At 45.5% G+C, this 14,825-nt stretch overlaps 1 pseudogene; it reads left to right on the top strand.

Moving 5' to 3' along the window:
• Positions 1 to 14,825, top strand: part of LOC118589947 — a 100,305-nt pseudogene that overhangs the window by 60,566 nt on the left and 24,914 nt on the right.

Raw genomic sequence — 14,825 nt, 5'->3', positions numbered from 1 at the left:
GCAGATTCCAGAGAGAGAATATTTTTATGTAAGTCCTGATCAGCAGATTCCAGAGAAAGAATCTTTTTCTGTAAGCCTTCATTGCTAACTTTTAAAGCCTGTAAATCCTGGTTGGCAGATTCCAGAAAGAGAATCTTTTTCTGTAAGCCTTCATTGCTAACTTTTAAAGCATGTATCAGTCCCAATAATGACTCTTCTTTGTTCTTATTATTAAACCAGTGTTTGAACACTCTGTGAATTATTACAATGAATGTCAAAATGGTACAGGACAGATATGTCTTAGGGAGGTCGTATATTTCCAGGAAAATGTCATTCATCATACAGGCAAAAAGGTTTTTAAATTCTTGTGAGGTAATGTTGTCAGCCATATTACAAGAATTACTCAAAATTTGTTAGTCAGTTTTAAGGTGTAAAATTATCAAGTACTTTTACTTGAAATAAGCTTACCTTTCTGTGGTTTTGTGGGGTGCAGTAGCACTTTTCAGCCAGCAGGAGGCATTGGTATAGCTCCAAAGCAGGGCCTGCTGGTGACCTTGGCTGGCAGCAGCTGAAGGCAGGAGCCAAGATGGTGGGGAGCTGGCACTCAGGGAGGAGTGGGAAGGCCTCACTCACAGCAGTTTAGGTACCTGCCAGCTAGGGAGGAGGCTGAGGGAGGGAGCTGCCAGGCCTTTGGAATTTGCCCCACGTGAGCACCAGATATTGGTGAAATTATTAATGCCACTCCACATAGTTAAAAGGGAGGTTTACTTTGTGGGGTAACTTACAAATGAAGGAATAGGTTGTAGGGTCTGGCAAAGGTATGGCGCAGTCTGGCGGTGTTCTCTGGAAAACTCTGCTCAGTCTACCTCCTGTGTCCAGCGTCCCAGAACCAAAAGAGAGACCTCCTCTCGATCCTGAGTCTTCTGCTTCCTCCTCTGCCCCGCCTTGTGGATGTGACCATTACCGAAGCCTCAATGGGGGTTGGAACTTCCAGGCCAATGCTGGGATGGCTATCCACTACAGTACTGTGTAGGTGATTAGCATTTAGGGTGAGTGATTATTAGTTTGTTTTGTGCAATTATTACACAATATCTAACATTGGGCACTTAAGATAAAGAACTTAGATTATTTCTTACAGTTCTGGATATAAGAAAGGGCGAGGGCATGGATCCTACATTTAGAGAAACCCTTCTTCCTGTTCCATCTGACTGCACAACTGGGAAGGCTGAGAGTGAGAAGCCAAGGTGGCTTCTGTGACAAGTCCTGTCAGGCCACAGGAATCTATGTCTGTGATGATAACATTAACCCCTTCATGAAAGCAGAGCCTTCTTGACCTCATTGTGTCTTATCCTTCATCACATCAGCACTGTGACTTTGGAGATTAACTTACAAATGAGTAAACATTGGGGAGCATATTCAAATTAAAGCAAAGGAGGACCTGAGATGTTTCCAGTTCTGGGGTATGGGCACCCAGGAGGATGAGGGTGTTATTAGAGATATAGTCCAGAGAAGAAGCATGGGACTGAGTTCAAGTTCAAATGACTTAGATTTTATGTGGGAATATCATGTACAGAACCCTCATTTCCCTGTTTTTCCCTGACATCTGAGGGAAAGAACTTGTCTGTGTTCAGGAAGCCACATGTGATGGACCCTACTAAGAACCCAGATGGAGAAGAAATGGATGATAACCTGAACTCATGTAAGCGTCAGAAACTACAGTCAGGTATGTGAAGGGTTCAGACCCAGAGCATCATGATTATTAGATGAAGGGGCATCTATAGGGGGAAGTCATCATTTCTTTCTTTTTTAAATTTATTACTTTTTAGAATTTTAAACATGAATATGAGTACTCTATTTAGATCATTTCTACCCCTCTATCTACCCACTCCAAGTCTCCTTGTGACCCACATACAAACTCACACTCTCTCTCTAATTCATAAATTATTCTTAAATAAATATTATTATTAAATATGTGTGAATACATACATGTATGCATATGTATATATTAATACAACCTGATGACCCCATTTGGAGTTGGTCATGTATATATGTTTAAGGTTGACCATTTGGAATTAGATAACCTATTATGGAGGTCTTTCTGAAGAGGACTGATTTTATTTCTCTCTAGCAGCTGTTATCTACATGTTGGGCCTTGTGAGATTCCACCTCACCCCCCCGCATCCACATTAGCAAGACAACTGGTGTTGTCATTCTGCCGATCTTGTAGAGGCAGTGATATTGTTGTGATTTCATGGGTGCAACTTCCCCATCACATACAGAAGACATGATCTTAGGTGTGCTAGAAATCATTTCTGTCCCCCTATCTCTGACATGGAACAGTACAGTTCTCCAAAAAGAGCCCAACCCTATAAAGATCTTCCTCAACTAGAACACAGTTCTCTCCCAGCCTTCTCTCTTCCTTCTCCCCCAGCCTTGGGGGTCAGTGCTGCCCCTCTATCAATCTCTGGCTTGCATCAAGCTCTGTACCAGGGCTCCCTGTCTCATTCTGAGCTGCTATGGCCTGGGACTCACCTCCAATCCCTGATCATTCACCTTTTCAACACTCCTGGACCAATAGGAAATGAAACACAAGAGCTGGGTTGGGAGCAGATATTGGGGTGGAATAATTGCTCAGAAGGCAAGCAGTGATAAGAAAACAATACAAAATACTATATATGTGTATGTATACATGATGTAGGTATTATATGTATATATGTACACATACACACACACACACACACACACACACACACACACACACACACACACATCATGCAGGTAACCTCAGAGACAGCAATAAAGTCTGTAGACATAAGCTAACCAACCTGGAAAATAGTTCAGCCTTGGGCTAGTACTAGGGAACTAGGGAGGGCTGAAGAGACACACAGTGACCACTTCCTGGACTCTTCTAGAGGAGGGGTGCTCACAACCTGCACCACCAGAGCCCTTCCACCCATCTTATCTTGACTCCCCAAGAGACAAGCACCTGGAAACACTGCAGACTGAAGATGACTTCTGGGGCCCTACAGGGCCTGTGGCTACTGAGGTGGTTGACAGAGAGAGGAATCTACACCGGTGAGTGAGCTCTGCCTGGCAAAGGCTGGCTTTCCCCAGTTCATTTTCCAGAGAGGATGCCCACAGATAGCAATCTGTATAGTCTCTACAGTGTCTCCCCCTTCCCCTTACTAACCAAGGAGGCAGGGCCAGGACTGGAATAAGAATTTTGGGCTATTATAAAAATAGGGGTTATTATTATGAAATGTTTAAGCGTTTAGAAAACTGGAGAGCACAAGAATGTCCCTGTCCAAGTACTCAGCTCCAGCAACCATTTTTCCAAGTTTGTTCAACTGCTCACATTCCATCTTTTCTTTTCATCACTGTCACAGTATTGTGAGTCTAGGACATCAGGTGACTTCACATACACACACATTTTACTATGCCTCCCTTGTAGTTAAGACAGGACCTAGTCTTCCATAACCAGCACACCATTACCATATCAACATAGGTGACATGAGTCCTTCATTCCATCTAATCAGTCTGTGCTCAACTTCACTCATTATCTGAATTGTTGTTTTTCTGCAGATTATTTTATTCATGATGTAAACAGCATCAGTCCCCTCATTGTATTCCAGTTCTCTTTTCTCTTAGATACTTTAAATAAATACTTATGGAACACTAAGTCTGTAAACTAAAGATGTATGTACCTCAGTAGTAGAGCCTTTGACTGATGTGCAAGGTCCTAGCGAACTTCACACACACACACTTCATCATCACAGGAATCTCAAACTGTTCCAGTGCTTCAAGCCATAGGAAAATGTACTGGAATCCAGCTACTATGACAAATGCTAGTATTTGGAAGATCAAGGACTTTTCCAGAAGTTAAGCCATAGCTTAAAGAGTCTTGGTGATATTTTAGCTTTTGTATATATATTAGCTGGTTACTGCAACGATATTCTTATATGCTGTTTATGCTTCCAAGAACTCATAACTGTGTATTTATCTGAAATACTTCTCAAGAATCCTAGGCAAAAAAAAAAAAAAAAAAAAAAAAAGGCAAATGGTCTCCTGAATTAAGGTAAACACCCTCTGGAGAGACTGCCTTGAAGACAAGGTACATGGCCTTCTTTGTTGTGCAAATGAAGCTCAGACCCTTCTTCCTTTCATAGGCCAAATAGCATTGCAGAGCAATTGACTCAGAACAAGAGTGTTTTGCATACCAGGTACAAAGAAGAATTGAGACAAAATTCCTAGCTCTGAGCAGAGTTGCCTCACCTGACCAGGAAGCAGTAAGGAAGAGTTTTTGCAGGTTATAGGTGAATTGAGTCAAGTCAGGAGGGTAAGAGAAGAAGGAACATAATGAACAGAGGATCAGAGGACAAAGATGAGTTGAGAACCAAGGAGTTTACTTAGAGCTAGGACAATGAGAGGATAGGAAGAAAGTGACAGACAGGAGCTGAATGTGAGAACAGAACTGAAGCTGTGTAGATAGAATTTTGTCTTAGAGGAATAAAGTGGACGGACATAAGAGCAGAGTGTACTTACATTATTTTCCCACAGATTATTCCCGCCATTAGTAGTATCCCTTCTGGGTCCGGCTGGAACTCAAAAGTTTCTGAAATTCCAGGTGTGTGTTACCTGTAGTGTTAGGGTCGGCGTACAAAACAGAGAGCTTCACTCCGATATCGGGTCACAAATGAAGCTTTACTTTAACACGAGCTCGTGGGACACCAGCGCAAGGAGTAGCTGGTGACCCCGAGTTTGAGGCTCACAGGCCTTTTATGAGGCAGTTTTACCAGGGCAGGGGAGTGGGGTCACCCTGAGTGCAGACACCTGAACACCAGATGTCTCCGAGGTCTTTCTCAGAGTCTGGGTAGGTAAACGAATTCCAAGCTTATCTAGCAAGGGGTTATTTGGCAAGCATTCTTCCCAAGCAATTTATCTTGCAAACGCAACCGCAGGGGTCATCCTGCAAGCATCCTGTTAGCATAGTATGATGGGCTAACTTTTCTGGTATGGGGCGTGGGGGCAGAGTGCAGTATTTTCCACTGAATCTGCAATTAGCAGAGCTGGGGGGGGGGGCTTTGTTTCCCTTACAATGGCCTTTCATTCCTCCCTTTCTCTTGTGCCGGCCTTTAATCCTAAAGGCCACTGCCAGATACCAGCTGGTACCGTTGCCTCAGGACCATCATCTTAACCCCATTTACCTGGGATTGTACAAGAGCCGAGATTTGATTGAGGATACATGGTCCAATCATGAGGATAAGAATTAATATAATAAGTGGTCCTGTGAGGGCTGACAATAATGTAGTTGGCAGAGGTCCGGGTGCAAGTCAGGCCATCAGCCCCATAGTGGGTGCTGATTAGAGGTAATTTTTATACAATTTTTCCTTGGCCTGATATAACCTGCCAAGTCTGGGACACTAGTTGATGTGGGCTACTTGCGGTCGCACTGGCGACGAATCCGAAGCTTAAGAGGATTGTCAGTCCGAGTCTTTTGGCACTTTGGCTGGCTTGAGGTGGGAGGCATGGATCCAGGCGGCGATCCCGTCCACCTTGACCGCCATTGGAGTGGTCAGCAGGACTTGGTATGGTCCCTTCCACCGGGGTTCCAAAGTCTGATGCTGGTGTCTGCGGACGTATACGAAGTCCCCCACGTGGAACTGATGGGCAGCGCTGTCTGTGTAGATGGTAGCCGGTTTACTGGCTGCCATGGTAAGTACTTGGGTGAGCGCAATCAATTCGGCTTTTTGAGCCGAGGTTCCCTCTGGGAGGCTGCTAGACCAGATGACCTTATTTTTGTCCACTACTGCCGCTCCCGCTCTCCACTGGCCCTCATTTAGGAAACTGCTGCCATCTGTATACCATATCAGGTCAGGGTTGGCCAGCGGTTGGTCCATTAAATCTGTCCGGATCCCGTTTTTTTTTTTTTCCCGCCAGAATGGCACCACAGTCGTGAACCGGCACCCCCTCCTCTCCTTGTTCAGCAATTGGGAGGAGGGTGGCCGGGTTTAAGACAGCTGGGGGCCCGAAGGTGATGCGGTCCCGGTCCAGAAGAGTCGTCTGATAATATGTGGCCCGAGCATTGCTAAGCCATTGGTCAGGCGGCTGGCGGACAATGCTCTCCAATGCATGGGGAGCTATAACAGTCAGATGCTGTCCCAAAGTTAATTTGTCCGCGTCTCTCATCAAAGTAGCCACTGTTGTCATTGCCCGGAGGCAAGTGGGCCACCCTCTAGCCACTGGGTGGAGTCGTTTGGATAAGAAGGCGACGGGCCTTTTTCAGGGTCCGAGAGCTTGCGCTAGTACACCAACAACCACCCCCTTTTTCTCGTGGAGGTATAGGGTGAAGGGCTTACTCATATCAGGAAGGGCGAGGGCAGGTGCCGACAGGAGTGTCTTTAGCGTCTCGAACGCTGTCTGGTGTTTCTCTTGCCAGACAAAGGGGTTCTTTTCCCGAGCCAGAACTGCTGTGGGTTTTAAGGTGACCACAACGGGTGGCTGTTCTACTTCCAGTCCAGGTCCCCCCCATCTCTGCCCAAGCCTCCGGGAACCTGTGGGTCCATTTTTTATTTTTCATTCCTGTGGGGACCATAGTCAGTTGGGCCGCGGGGATGGTGGTCCCATACAGCCAATATTTTTCTGTTGCAGGGAGTTTTTTCCCCAAGTTGACTGTTTTCTGAGTGGTCCAGGGTCTCTCTCTGCTTCCATTTGTTCCTTGGACCAGTGACTTTCGGGTAGACAGAGGGCCTAGTGGATGCTTGATGGCTGAATAGACTGTCCCCGTGTCCACCTCAAAGTCCATTGGGGTCCCCTTCATTTTAAATGTTATCCAGAGTTTGGGGAGGGGGTCCGAACCCTGACTTCCTCAGTTGTCAAGGGCCAAGACCGACCGGCCTCATCTTTTTTTTTTTTTTTTTTTAACCTAGTTTTTTTTTTTTATAATAAACCTTTTTTGTTTCTTTGACTAAATCTCTCAAACTCAGTTCCTGCAAACCATCTAATCTCTGTAATTTGCGTCTTATGTCTTCAGCTGACTGTCCTATAAAGGCCATCGCTACCGCCCCCTTTTGTTCTTCAGACTGTGGATCAAAAGGCGTATACCTCCTGTATGTTTCTATGAGCCTTTCAAGGAAGGCAGAGGGGGTTTCGTCAGGCCCTTGGAGAACCTCATCTACCTTAGCCAAATTAGTGGGCCTTCTGGCCGCCACATGGAGACCCGCCATTAGAGTCTGGCGATAGAGGGACAGATGCTCCCTACCTTCCGGAGTATTCGGATTCCACGTTGGGCGCCTCATCATGGGGGCGTGCCCTTCTCTGGCGGGTGCCCTGTGCAGGCCCCGAAGGGGAGACCGGGGCCGGTCCGGATCCTGCCCCCTCTGGCGGCGGCGGCGATCTGTAAGGCGGTGGGGGGTCTAGGTCAAGAAAAATGAGATCAGCCTGAGACTCTGGCAGGGGTGCAGGTGTTGGGATCAATGGGGGAGGGGAAGATTTAGGCTAATCAGAGGTTTTGGTTAGAAGGAGAGAGGTATAATCAGTAGGTGGTGCAGATGGGCCGACCTGAAATGACCGGACCCACTTAGGCGGGTTTATCATTAAATCTTCCCAGACCCAGATGTAGGCTTGTTGGTCTGGATGCCCATGTGAACCTGGAATGAAGATTTTTTGTTTGACTGTTCTGATTATATTAAGATCAAAAGTACCATCTACCGGCCACCCGACTCCGAAGGTGGGCCATTCAGACGAACAGAAAGTCTGTCACTTTTCTTTCCTCATCTGAACCGCCAGGTTCAACACGTGGTCCGTCACTGCCGACCAATGAGAGAGGGTTAGGGACAAAGGGGTGGAGGCAGACTTGGCGGCCGACTGTCGATTCCAAACAAGTAGAAACCGACACAGAAGGAAATAAAGATAGAGACACAACATACAAACAAGACAAGCCGGCAAAATGGTAGGGAAAATGAAGCCAAAAGATTGTCTATTGGCCCGGGCTGTCTGAAAAATCTCCTAGACAGAAGGGAATCAGACGGGGCCCCTGTCTCAGGGTCCCCACACTCCAGAGCGTCCTCCAGAGCTGCAGCCTGTGGGTTCAGGACACGTCTGTCCCCCACCGTCCAAGGGTCCTCATGGGCCGCTTGAACAGCTGCTTCCCTGCCGACTCACCACCGTCCTTATCAATCTTGGTGGGACCTCCAGATGTTAGGGTCGGCGTATAAAACAGAGAGCTTCACTCCGATATCGGGTCACAAATGAAGCTTTACTTTAACACGAGCTCGTGGGACACCAGCGCAAGGAGTAGCTGGTGACCCCGAGTTTGAGGCTCACAGGTCTTTTATGAGGCAGTTTTACCAGGGCAGGGGGGTGGGGTCACCCTGAGTGCAGACACCTGGACGCCAGATGTCTCCGAGGTCTTTCTCAGAGTCTGGGTAGGTAAACGAATTCCAAGCTTATCTAGCAAGGGGTTATTTGGCAAGCATTCTTCCCAAGCAATTTATCTTGCAAACGCAACCGCAGGGGTCATCCTGCAAGCATCCTGTTAGCATAGTATGATGGGCTAACTTTTCTGGTATGGGGCATGGGGGCAGAGTGCAGTATTTTCCACTGAATCTGCAATTAGCAGAGCTAGTGGGGGGGGGGGCTTTGTTTCCGTTACAATGGCCTTTCATTAGGTTTGTATTACATCACTCAGTACTCACAGATCTATGAGTTGTTGTTGTCATTGCCCCTATGTTCAGATGAAAGAACAGATTTGTGGGTTAAATGTCTTAGGGATCCACAGACAGACAGCAGAGGAACCAGAACTCAGAGCCATCTGGATGAAGTCTGCTGTGTCCCCAGCCCTGCACTGGGTCTGTACCCAGCAGAGGTGCAGAGCTGGTGTTCACTGGTGTCTGCCTCTCCCTCTTCTAGAGTTCAGTTCCCTGTGCCTGGTTCCTACTACTGTCCCAACACAGGACTCTGCTTTGTGGTGAAAAGGGCAGTGACCATTGAGATTGGATTCTGTTCCTGGAGCCAACAACTGGACAAGACTCACTTTCGGGACAGACACATGGTGGCTGGGCCTTTGTTTGACATCAAAGCTGAGCAGGGAGCTGTGACTGCTGTGTATCTCCCTCATTTTGTGGCTCTCCAAGGTAACCAAGGGAAGCATAAGGAGTAGAGTGGTACTAATGGGAGAATTTGATATGTCATATCACAGACTGTAGAAAGATGGTTGTTATTTATTAAGTGGCACAATGTTATTTATTAAGTGGTTATTGATTAAGCAGTGCTGTTTACCATACAATAGAAGCCATGAGGCACAGCAAAACCCACTATAAGTTTATTAAGGGAATAAAGAGTGGGTGTGCATAGTCCTATGGAATGATCTTGCAGGAAGAGAGAGAAGGAATAGGTGGAGCCCGCTTTTACAGGCCCTACTGCCCCCCCCCCACATACACTTATGGGCCTACATAGCTACACCATGCATGAGCATAGATTACATGATCACACTGCATGGAATTATGTGATCACAAAGTACATGGGCCCTATTACATAGGACATAAGGCCCTGGCATGACTAAGCATCATCTTGCCTGACTATTGGACAGCACATGTGCGGTCATATAGCTGGGGGAGTGGCTAAGAATTCTAACAATGGTGATGAGGAAAGATTTCATGGCATCCTTAACAGGGCACAGCAGGTTATGAAGGTGGACACTGAGATGTTTTGTGGTCCCTTCTTGTCTGACATATCTTCTTTGAAGCACATGTTTCCCAGCCTTGTAACTTTATTTCTGTTTTACCTGAAGGAATCCCTTCAGTGGAAAGTGATGTCCTCGGTAGCAATATTAGCTGGTAATTATTAAGTACTATTTACCCAGTATGTTTCTCAGGAGCCCAGCAGGGAACTGGGAATAAACTGAGAAATTTGAAGAGATTGTTGCAAAGTAAGACTAAGGAAATTAACAAGGATCATTTGGTACCCAGGGTCTAACACTGTAAGCCTTTACACTGCTGCAGGCAGGGAAAAATGATGTCACCAGATTCCATTCGAGAACTGGAGCAACAGAAGAGGGGTTTCCTAAGAAAGGGGGGGGCTAGACATCAAGTGTCCCAACCTCCATGATTTCCAAAGATCCCTTCAGAAGATTCTTTTTATTTTTATTTATTCTTCTCTCTTTGAATACATCCAAACTGCAGCCTCTACTCTCTCCACACCTTACAGTTCCCTCTCTTCTCCCCTCTTCCAAGATCCACTCTTCCTCTGTCCCTTCAGAAAGAGCCAGGGTCCAAGTGATATCAACCACATACAGCATAACAAGTTGCAATAAGACTAAGCACCCTCACCCAATAAGACCCTCATATCAAGGGTAGACAAGGCACCCCAGTAGAAGGAAAATGGTCCTAAGAACAGAAAAGAGTCAGAGACAACCCACTCCCACTGATAGGAGTCATACAAGAATACTAAGATTATCAACCACAGCATGTGACCAAAAAGAAGATGTTTTAGTAAATACAATGTTCTCGGTGAAAGATCTCATAAAGAAACCCATTACTATATGTCTGTAATCCCAGATCTCCTGAGGCTGAGACAGGAGAATTTAGAATTCAAGAGCAGCCTAGATGACACAGCCAGACTCTGCTTACGAAAGGAAAAAGCAACAACAACAAGGAACCCGGTAATGTACAAGTGGCTAATGATCGAACTTCCTCTCCTGCTTCAAGGAGTACAGCAATAGGCCCACCATAGAGTCCAGGAGAATCTAGCCCACAGCAGAGGAAGACTGTGTTTGCCTATGGTGATGAAGATGAAGCTTGGGTCAAGACGGGAAACCCGACAGGTGAAAGAGTTATAAAAACTAAAGAAGAAATACAGACTGATCCAACTGATAGAAGAACCATGAATAGAAAACAAACAAAGCATCGGTCAGATTAAAAATATTCACATTTAATGTCAAGCCTATAAGAAGAAAACAAATGATGAAGAAAACAAGCAGGACTCAGCTGAAAAGAACTCACAAAACAAATAAAAACAGTAATCACATTCGTAAACACATGAGACCCTGACACAGGCGCACTGCTACTCAGATGGTGACTTCCCAGTGTGTCTAACGAGGCCAGTCCAGCAGGTCCACACAGAGCTCCTGGTCTCCCCAGTAACACTTGCCCAGTCACCACTCAAGCTCTTCCCTGCAGACCACCACCTTCCTGTGTCTTTCTCCCACTCTCAGATCGGAAAACTACACCATTGGAAAATTTAACATATGTGATTCTGTTAAAGGTTATAGAAGGACAATATGTGTAGAAGGACAGTCACAGGGACAGGCAGTGGCATACACTGTGATCTCAGAGTTCTGATGCCTTAGGAAGTTTCTGATCTTAACAATGAAAACTCCAGCACCCCACATTCCCCTCAAGTCTGGGAGGGTCATGACTAGCATTTACCCTAGCAAGAAGGGAAGTTGGAGAGGTACAGCATCTTCCAGGATTCTGTGAAAACTGGCACAGCACAAAGCATGGATAAAGTCCAGAGTCAGGTGCTGGGGATGAAGCTGACTTAGGGAAAGTCAGGGTTTCAGTGTTCAGAACTGTCACACAGAGGGCACATTTGTGCTGTTTGGTTCCATGTGAAACTATTAGCTGGCATGTCCTTGATGGAGATTCCACTGCCAGAGAAATTACGTTGTCTCATTTCCTGGTGATTATTGATTCCAAAGAAATCACCTGAGAGAAATAAAAATGCCCTCTGCTAAACTACATACACTCCAACACTGTTTCACGGTGCAAGTTAGAAGCAAACTCAGTGCTGAAAGGTCAGACAAATATTGGATTGTAGAGTGGTGCCTCCATTAGCAGGAGTCTCATCAACCTGACAAGTGACATTCATCATCAGGATTCTACCCTTGTCAACTTGACACCCAAGCACATCACTTAAATCCTAACTTTCTATCTCATGTTTCCAAAGTTTCAGTTTTGTCTCATAGTGCAAAATACAACCCAATTTCAAAGGCCCCCAGAGTCCCTGATAATCTAGCAGTTTTAAGGTCCATAAAAGTCTCCTCTCAAAAGAGACTCAAGGCAATGTCTTAACTATGAGAACCTATAAAATAAAAACAAGTTACATACTCTCAACATACAATGGTACAGAAGAGACATGACAAAATGTAAGAATCAGGGCATAACAAAGAATGATCAGACCACAGCAAGATGAATCTCCATCAGCATAAACACCAAATCCTGCAGCTCCATGTCCAGCTACAGAGATCATGATGTCATTCGCTGGACTCCAAAGGGCATAGGTAGCGCCAACCCTCCATTTCTACCACATGAAACAAACACAGCCTCTCCTTAGGCCATCTCTCTACTCTGTGCCTAAAACTTTATTTAGCAGGAAAAAAAAATATGTTTCTGGCTTCTTTGTTATCCTAGGATGTCCATTCCACATTGCTTCATTTCAAAGGTCCATAGAATGAGCTCTCAGGATTCTTGCATGATCTTTGACTCAGGCACATTGCCTTGCTCAGCTGCTGTCTGAAACTGTGCAGCATGACTCAGTGACCCATGAATCCAGCATCTTTCATGCCTAAAATCTATAGTGATGACACTACCAAGTTCTGTTGGCAGCTTGAGATGTGGCCTCTCCCTGATATCCTGGACCACAGCTGTATGATGTGCTGACCATGGGAAACACTTCCTTGCATTTGCATTTGGGGAGCAGGGAACACCATCACTTCAGGCTTTCTGTCTTTAAATGAATATGGATCTTCACAAGACGAGCCTGTGAGGAGTAAAATTTTACCTCGGGACCCCTTTCCTGTTGTCACCTGCCCTGCAGCCTTCCCCTCAGTGACACTGCTCACTCACAGCTACAGCAGATGTGTAGAGTCATTCTGGATGTTTTCTGTCCTGAAACTTCTCCTTACAAATTAGTTCCTTGTGTTTAAATTCATCTTCACTCATATTCATGGCATTAACAAATAAATCTAGATTCCTGACGAAACTGTTGGATGAATGGATCCTTTTACAGTTCCCAATAGAAACCTGGCTGCTCTCTGTAACTTCATGGACTGGCCTCCACTGTCTCTCTCAGCATTCTTGTCTTCCTGCTTCCCCACGAATGTCCACCTAAGCTCTGCTCTCAGCATGGAAGTGCTTTCCTAGTCCTAAGTGCAAAACTCTTCACATTCCAGCCACAAAACAGTTCCAAAGGTTTAAGAACCACATGACTGGATTTATGACTGCAAAAACATGGATCCTGATATCAATTTTCTGTCCTGGTTACTTTACTTGTAGCTCAAACAAAATACCTGACCAAAGAAACTTAAGATAGAAAGCATTTATTTTCCTCACAGTCCAAAGGGACAGTTCATCATGACATGGAAGTCTGAGAATATGGAGCTTATGGCACCTGGTAACTTGTGTCAACAGAATGAGCCGAAAACAGTGAATGCTCATGTGACGTCCATTTTACACAGTCCTGCATCCTAAGCCAAAGAATGGTGCTACACACAGTGGATAGGTCTTCCCTACTCAATTAACCCAATCAAGATAATCTCTTACTATCATGCCCTGAGGTCTGTATACAAGATAATTCTAGATTTCATCTGGTTCACATTCCATTTAACCTCTCCATGGATGCATCTGGCTTTCTCTTCAGTGGACAAAGGTACCCTTGGGTCTCTTTCATATCAGTGAAACTCTATTCTACAAATAAGCATTTAGTGGACACTGCTGATCCAAAGATACTGAAGCTGGTGATAGCAGCACCTCTAAGAACCTGCTGATTGTGAAGTTTCTGACAGTAGCCTCTGAGGCTGTATTCTTTATAGCATCTGTGGATGAGACCGTGAAGAGCCTCCATTCCACTGTAAATGCTCCCCCAGCAGCTAGACAGGGCCAAAAGTAAACTGCCTCCAATGAGGGTCAGTCTGCATGAGTCACCACTGGCAACAGCTGACACTCACCCTCACTGGCATGTTGAATTGATGACGAAGAAACAGTTGATAGTTCTGTGATGTCACTGAAAGTTAATTAATAAAACTTATTTAGTCATAGTTTTTTCTCATAAACATCAAAAAATAAATAAAACTAAATAGAAATCCTAACCAAAGCAACTTATAAAAGAAGGATGTTATTGGGACTTATAGCTTCAGAGGGTGAGTCCATGACCATCATAGCAGGGAGCATGGCAGAAAGCAGGCAGGCTTGGCACTGCATTAGTAGCTGAGAGCTTACATCCTTATTGTCAAGGAGGAGAGAGAAAGAAAACTGAAAACAGCACAAGCTTTTCAAACCTCTAAGTCCACCCCAGTGACATATCTCCTCCAACAAGGCCACACCTCCTACTCCTTCCCAAACAGTTCCACCAGCTATGGTGGCCATTCTCATGCAAACCACCACAGTCATTCTAAATCCTAGGGTGCTATTTTTCCAGTCAAGTATGGCTCAATGGAAGTATTAAATCTACATATTTGGATCTGTTTTTTCACAGAGGGACAGGTAGACATCTCCTGGTTCCATGTGGCCCACTTTCAAGAACATGGCATGGTCCTAGAAACGCCAGCCAGAGTGGAGCAACACTACACAATCTTGGAAAACCCAAGCTTCTCCCCAATGGGAGTTCTACTGAGAATGATCCCTTCTGTCAGACACTTCATCCCAGTCACTTCCATCACATTGATCTACTATTACGTCAGTCTCAAGGAGGTCACGCTTCATCCCTACCTCATCCCCAATGACTGCACCATTCGGAAGGTGACACTGAGAATCAGGAAACTGGGGCCAGGGTGGGATGACCGGAAACTTGAGATGCAGCTAGTGAGTCCCTTGGAGATATTCTCCACTTGGAGTGTGGATGGAGTTCTATAA

Source organism: Onychomys torridus, chromosome 8 (genome assembly GCF_903995425.1).
Source record: "Onychomys torridus chromosome 8, mOncTor1.1, whole genome shotgun sequence".
Classification (NCBI taxonomy): domain Eukaryota; kingdom Metazoa; phylum Chordata; class Mammalia; order Rodentia; family Cricetidae; genus Onychomys; species Onychomys torridus.
The sequence above is the reverse complement of the archived record's forward strand: the minus strand, read 5'-3'. Positions and strand labels throughout refer to the sequence as shown.